The sequence below is a fragment of the Egretta garzetta genome, unplaced genomic scaffold, assembly GCF_000687185.1.
Source record: "Egretta garzetta isolate BGI_Z169 unplaced genomic scaffold, ASM68718v1 scaffold495, whole genome shotgun sequence".
NCBI lineage: Eukaryota > Metazoa > Chordata > Aves > Pelecaniformes > Ardeidae > Egretta > Egretta garzetta.
In genome coordinates this window covers 968910-976748 of record NW_009259866.1, presented here as the reverse complement: position 1 = coordinate 976748, position 7839 = coordinate 968910, and positions in this window count along the sequence as shown.

The window sequence follows — 7839 nt, the reverse complement described above, 5'->3', positions numbered from 1 at the left end:
CCTTCCTAAGTGTTTGTTCTGACTGTCATCAGAGACAGGTTATATTGCTAGATGTTCCTTCAGTCTGACCCAGGATAGTCATTGCATTTCTGCTGAAGGTATCTATAAGCACAACAGCTTTCTTGTCCCCAAGGGCTGCCCGAGGGCTGTGTTGTCCCATTATTCCCCAATTCCCCTACAAGTATGGAGCAAATTCAATTTGATCGCAAACATGCCAGCCACCCCACATGTGCGTGGTGGCGTCTAGCCTGAATCAATACACGATAGCCTAACTATTAAGACTCCTCCAGCTGTACACTGGCAGTATTCCTCACATGCAAATACATTTGTTTGTCTTAAATGACAGTTTGGAACAGAGATCATCAAAGTCTCATTTTTAGCCAATTACCCAGCATTTGCTTTGCCCAATTTGCATGGAGAACAACCTATTATTGCTCTCAATCTGGGGGGAATTGTTTGCCTTTCACAGCCTCACAAGCTGCAGATGGGGCCTCATTTTTTTGTAAATATGTAAAACAATAAAGCGTGGAGGAAATAGTCTATCTGTGGATGTCAAGTAGGGAGAGAGCAGAGAGCACCTTGCCACTGAAAATGGTGGCATTGATTATTGCTCATTAACTATGAAAAAGACTGAGCCAGTGTCATCAAATCTCCTGCAACACTTCATTGCAAAGAAGTACTTTTAGTGTCTTACATCCTGTCTCTGAATTCTAAGGGATCTCAAAATTATTGCGTTCTTAGCGGAATTCAGGGGCTCCATACACTGTGGTTAATTATTTATATCAAAATGATGCAAACTTTTAAATAACTTTTCCTCCTCAAACTCATTTAAATACTTACCCTCACCTTAAGTAGATATTTTGATTTTTCTCACACCAAAAGTACCCAATGAGTAGTGTCAGCATTGCCATCCTAAAGAGGGCTACATTTCAAAAAAAAGATTAATGATTTGAAGGACTTTTCTTGTGGAAGTACTCAACTTGATAGACTTCCAAAAGAGCTTTCAAAAATGTGAGCAAATGTATTTCAAAATAATTTCTCAAATTGTAGAGATCAAGACCCAGAATCACAAAGTCATTTAGATACCTAACTCCCATTTACTCCAGTAGAAATGAAAATACCTCTGTTGGTCTTGTCCCTCTCTGATTTCTAAAACTTTGGTCCATTCTCCATCTCTGTCTGCTCTTTTATACATAGCAGCCAGGGAGGAATTTGTCTTTGATTAGATTTTTAAGAAACTAGAGACAGGCCAGTTTCCAATACTGGTTTGCTTACTCATAAGTGGTGTTTCCTGGAAGACCCTAGTCCAGCCCTATCAGTTGCATTTTTATAGCCAAGCCATACAGTGACAGCAATTCAAACTGCATGCGGGATCCCAATTACAGTGGCCCCATAAGGATGAGGATGCATTAGGAGATGTTTCTTTAGCAGACATAATTCTCTCAGAACTGCTGTACAAGGCCCAGTTCCTGGCGAATACTATGAAATGCTATGTATATATTTCATCACCCAAGAACAAGAAAAAATAATATAGACTTGAGGACAGGCAAAATGGAAATTGAGGTCTTTCAGGGGATGGAAAACTCAAGTCTTGAAGAAGAAAAAGAGATCTGACCTTGCTTAGGTCACTAAAATGAGATCTGTGGTTATCACATACAAGAACACCAGGAGCACTGGACATAGAAGGAGAAGAGCTATTTGATAGAAAAGTCAATATTGGAAGAAAAAAAAGGGTCTAAGTAGGCCAGAAATAAAGTTTGGCTGGAAATTAAAGGATGATTCTTGGCTCTCAGAGGGGACAAATATTGGAATAGGCTTCCAGAAGAACCAAAATCTTGAATACTTGAAAGGCAAAACATGATCAGTTTAAAAAATGGGGCTTTGTATGACACAGTATTTAATACTCCAGAAGACTGGAGATCATGACTGAAGTGATCCCCTCCAACCTAACACTCCCGAGCTGCGCTTCAGATGGCAGTAGGAGAAGCAACAGCCTAGCAGGGAAACACATTTCAGTGCAAGACTTTGGGAAATGCAATCAGCCCTCCAGCTGCTGCATGCATCTGCTTTTCTGTGCTTCTTTGTACGTTCGCTCTCTATCAAGGTGGCAGACCAAAACGATAATATGAGTAGTCAGTTTATGACTTTTCTTTCCCTTTCTACCATTGATGGGAGGCCACTTTGTGGCCCCTGAGAAAAGCAGAACATAAAAGCTGAGGACACAGGATATGAAAATATTTTGGTTTTTTTTTCTGCTGACTCCAACACAGGTGCCACTTAATTTGATTGTTAGTAGTTATGGTCAACCTGTGTTTAAACAGCACAAAAAACCCCCTCTCCCTGAAGGTCTCATTACTGAAAAAAGTTCTCACCACAACTTCCTCGCTAGGAAGGAATTATGGCTTTAAGGAGTCAGCATAAATCTGCTGCTGGGTTGGTTGGAAAGGGACACAGGGTAGAGGAATCCCAGTCCTATTGATAAGGTCCCCAGCAGGAATCCAGGGCATTTTGCGTTTCTACCTGGATGTTCTCTGATGAACAAAGTCATTTAGCTGCATCACCACAATTCACAATGGAGTTTTCTTCCTAGTAATTTAAATATGTATTACAGCAGGGTGCAAAGAGCCTTCAGGATCCTTTAATACAGTCACAGAAGTAAGTGAGGTTAATTAAAACTCACTGTTTAGAAACGAAATAAGTCTACAGGCTTCAAGCTATAAACCAAGTGATAACCAGCAAGTTGCAGGAAAAAAATCCACGTTCATTACAGGTGAAGTAATTTACCATTGCCCACAAGGGCAATACTTCATGACTTTTCTCTGCATGGGAGAAGAGTAAAGGCTGGTGTCACACAGATAATTTGTAGAAAGAACATTCCTGCATGACCATCAGCACCTCGGTAATGACTCAGACATGGGACTTATAGAGGTACCCATCTGGCTGTGCCCACTTTGCTGAGTGGGCGCCTGGAGTCAGGAGCTACAGCAGACATTTCTTAATGGATCAGCTGAGTCTTGTAAGAAGTTTGAAGTCTGACAAATGCATCTTCTCTGCAAAATCAGTCCTTCAGAAGAGTCCCAGCATTATCCACTGACAGCCACCAGAGACCTGCACCGGTCAACATCTCAGACTGAAGTCCTCAGGGATAAGAGCTTAACTCTGGTTTCACCTCCAGAAGGCATGTTACAGAGGTAAAATAGGTAGACATCCAATTACTTTAATCATCTTCTAGTAATATCTAGATAGGGAAGCAGGCTGGATTCATCCTACAGCATTATTCTCCAGGGCATTCCAGGAGATGTTTTATGCTTTCAAGGGCTAGTAAAACACCCTGAAAAAAAATTGTGCAGACATCAGTAGAGACATGAATGAGCACATCATCCTCTCTTCTTCCCATGATAACGTCTCCTGCATCTTGTAACACACCCAACATCCACCTCATCCAGGCATTAAAGATGGGCAAGAGTCACTCTGCGTTGTCACAAGGGTTCTTCCTGATTTTAGGCCAGAATTACCCCAATAATAGATTATGGAAGGGTTGCAACCATTACACATTACACATAGCATCCGAGGATCTTTGATACAGTCTTTCAGACCTGGGGTTCCCTTCTACAGTATGAAGATCTTCCTTGAGAGAAGCTGCTCAGTTCTAATGAAATGAGCAAAGAAAATAATGCATAGCTGTAACCTGACATCGATGACTTATATAACTGTTTAATAAACCATCTATAATACACTCTGTGAGAATACAAAGAACACAAACAACTCTTTAATAAGTCTTTCATAATGGGAAGCAAAATGCATTAGCAGGGAAGAAAGAGTTGTGATTTAGGATTATTTGAGGGTGATAGTATATCTTGCAGGTCTTTGGAGTGCATCCTTGTAAATGTATTAATTTCTAAGAGCTGTCAGCTGCAGTTCAGTTTAATTTAAAAAAACAGAATTACAATGTTGCAGTACACACTTTTGTTTTTAAATATAATAAGAACCCTTATTTATATGCTCATTTTCAAAATGTTATACAGCCTGCAACTCTTTAGCAATGTGAGGCAGCCTATAATCTAAAACCTTAATAATACATCATAATTGTTGGTTGACAAGACAAAGGGATGTGATTATAATTAGAGGGGGGTGATGCCTTGTGGGTTTTAAGCTTTTTATTGAAAAGGTTTTATCCTTTGATTCACTTCTGTTTGTGGGAATATGCCTATATTTTCTAAATGGATACTTACTTTTTATCCTCCCTTTCACTTCTTTGTGTCTTTCATTTACTTATGGAGGGGTTTTTTTCCTGATAGATGGGAAGATAATTTTTTATAAAGCCTTATTGTTTATGCATAAAGCAACTCATGTACCTTTGTCTGGGAAGATTCTCTTCCCCCTTTTCTGACATGTTTGATCACTCATGAATTGCTAGGTATTGCTGTGGTGTCGCAATGGAGGCCATCCATCTTCTACAGCTGTATCTAGAGAGAATTGCATTAGCAAGCCTGGGCTGTGCTAATTTTCTAATGACCTGTGTGTTCACATTGATGCAGAACGACACCTTTGTCTTGGGCAAGAAGCATCTAAACATGTAGCTTTCCTGCTTACAACAATCCCCAAATTCAATTTTTTGACATTGATTTGGAACATAAAAGCCCTGTTATTGGATAAAACCAGAAGCCCCTCTAAGCTAGTATCTGAAGCCCAGCAGTGACCTCAAGTGTAGCCACATTGCTGTCATTAGCCATGAAGCACAGGCGGTGTGATGGCACATTGCCTGAGGAATGTGGTGGGGGTGGACTGGAAACAATTTTCAATAGCAGATGTCAAGGGGAGAGTTTAAAGATGGGGAGAGGTACATTTCGACATGCCACTCTACCCCATAGAGATCTGTGGAGTTGGAGGTGACGCTATTGTATTTAGCGGTCATCGGTTGATTGACTTTTTTTTCCATTAATTACTCTAATCAATTTTTGAAGATGTGTGAATATTTAGCAACAGTTATGTCTTATGGTGAGAAGTCCTGTAGCTTAAGTTTTTGCTGTGTGAAGTATTTTCCTTTGCTCATTTTGAGCCTGCCACCTGCTATTTCCATTTCAGAATGCCTAATAACTCTTGTTTTGTTTTGTTTTCTTTTGGCTTGCTTTGTTTTAAAAAGAAGATCGTGAATAAACAGTTGCTCCCTTTTTGAGACCACTCAAGACTTTACAGACCTCTATCAGTTCCCAACAGTCTCATTTTCTGGGACGATGAAGCCTAATTTATTTAGCCATTCTTTGCAAGGAGATTGTTCCACTTCTGTGATAATCCCTGTCACCTTTTTCTGTATCTTTTCCAATTTTATTCTGTTCTGTTAGAGACAGGGGAATTGGAAAGGCACACAGTAATTAGTGAGTGCACAATAGATATGTACCATGGGTAACTATAAAAACAGATTGCTGGAATTGCCAAGATACAGACCATCGCAATGCCCACTATTTGGTTTATACCATGTGGTTTTCCAGTGGGCTCCTCCTTGTCCTGTAACTCGATTGTAAATGTCCTGAAAACAAAAGCAACCATTTCCCTCCTCAGTGCCTGGCACGACGGAGTCTGGCGTTGGCTTAAACCTGAGACCAAGCAGCCAGTGCTGTGCAAACAGCACTGCTCATGAATACCCCTTTACCCTGTTTTCTAGACCAATTCTAGATCAATTCAAAGATTCACCACCTGCACTTCACAATTTGAACTATGCTTTAAACAGAGCGAGCAACTAAACACCACACAGCTGCTCAATCACTCTCCCCACAGAATGATGGGGAGAGAATCGGAAGGGTAAAAGTGAGAAAGCTTGAAGGTTGAGCTAAAGACAGTTTAATAGGTAAAACAAGGGCCAGGTATGCTGACGGCATATGCCCCACATATGGTGGGCTGAGGCAGAGGCTGCCTCGAGGTGCCGCGCACCATTGATGTTGATGTGCCAGGGCAGCCTGATCCCTTCCCACCTCACCGAACGGCTCCCCCACATAGGGGGGGCTGAGGCAGAGGCTGCCTCGAGGTGCCGCGCACCATTGATGTTGATGTGCCAGGGCAGCCTGATCCCTTCCCACCTCACCGAACGGCTCTGCTGCACCTCCCCGCTGCTCCCCCAAGTACCAAGAGATGATGGACGCTGCTCAGCAGCAGAGCCTGGCTTCACTGGAGATGGGCTTTGATGGCAAGTGGAGGCAGGAGGGTGGCTAAAGCTGGGCAACCAGTCCTTTTATGGTTATTAGTGTTGGCACTGATGTGTTGACCTCCATATGGGATGTTCTCAGCTTTGGAGGGGTGGCTTAAATCTCCTCCCTGACCTAAAAGCGTTGGAGTTCAACCAGAATCTGAAGTGCTGAGGAGGGAGAAGTTATCAGACCCCTTTGACAAAGGTGGGGGCTTGTGTGAGTTCAGCCCATTTGGTCCCGAATCAGCCACTGGCCCTTCCACCAACCCTGGCAAGGGGTTTGTCCAGTGGGTGCCCTTGGTAACTCAACCAGACTTTTTTTCTTAATCATACCCATCTTAGCCCAATCCTGAGCATGTATCACTGGTTCCCAAGCCACTTGCTGCAATGGCATTAAAGAAAAAAAGCCTGCAGTGCCAGATCCTGAGCATCCCCACAAAGACTCAGTGTGGTTACACTTCTTTGTGCCAGCTGCGCTCCCAGCCTCCTCATGTTCAATGAGGAAAGTGGCTGATTCTAGGATTTACTGATCCTACCCTTGGTTAATTTTGTCTGCTCGGGGTGTGAATAAGCTCTTGGATTTTCAAACGTTTTGAGGATTGTGGTTTTAATTATTTTTTTTCCTTATTGTGTATGTGTGCGTCCCTTTGGACCAGACCATCAGGTTTAACATTACAATGGACTTGCCCCTACTCTGGCTTGGACTTATCCACAATCTGCAGGCCCTTCAGGCTGTACCTGCTCCAAGTGGAACCTTATCTACGAGCCACATTCTCTCCAGGGCTGTACCTGCTGCAGCACAGACCTATTCATAGACACAGTTGCTTTGAGGTGCACCTGTTCCAGCATGGTCTTCTCCATGGGCCACAATGCCTTCAGAGATAAACCTGCTCCAATGTGACCTTACCCATGGCTGCAGTCCCTCCAGGGGTGTACCTGCTCTGTCATGGGTTTATCCATGGCTACATGCTTTGAGGTGCTCCAGCATGACTTCACGCACAGCCACTGTTGCTTCAAGGTGGGTGTCCTGCTCCCATGAGGACTCATCCACAGGTCACAGTCCCTTTGACTGGAGTTCACACTGAGTTCCACCCTGTCCTGTACAGCAGTGCAGAAACAGCAGCGATGCCCTGGCCATCTGCCAGCCCAGGCGCATGGCCATTGCTGTTATCAAAGTGTTCCCAGGCACAGCAGAGTGAGATGATCAGCAGCACAGCAGTACAGCGAGCAGCGAAAGCAAAAAGCAGCCACTAACGAGCACTGGACTCTAATGTACAGTGAGGCAAGCAAGCCCCATGGCAAGCACAGGAGCCTGCCAATTAACAGGTGAACAGCAATGACAGATATAAATTCAGTCTGGCACATTCCAATCAAACCTGTCATTATCTCAGATCTTTTGAGCCCCACACTGGGCACCAAAAAGGACTGCCATGGTTTAACCCCATCCAGAGGCTAAGCCACACATAGCTGTTTGCTCACTCCTCCCCAGTGGGAAGGGGGACAGAATCATAACTGTAAATGTGAGAAAACTCATGGTTTGAGATAAAGACAGTTTAACAGGGAAAGCAAGGGCCACGCATGAAAGCAAAGCAAAACAAGGAATTCATTCCCTCCTTCCCACTGGCAGGCAGGGGCTCAGCCAACTCCCGGGAAGCCGG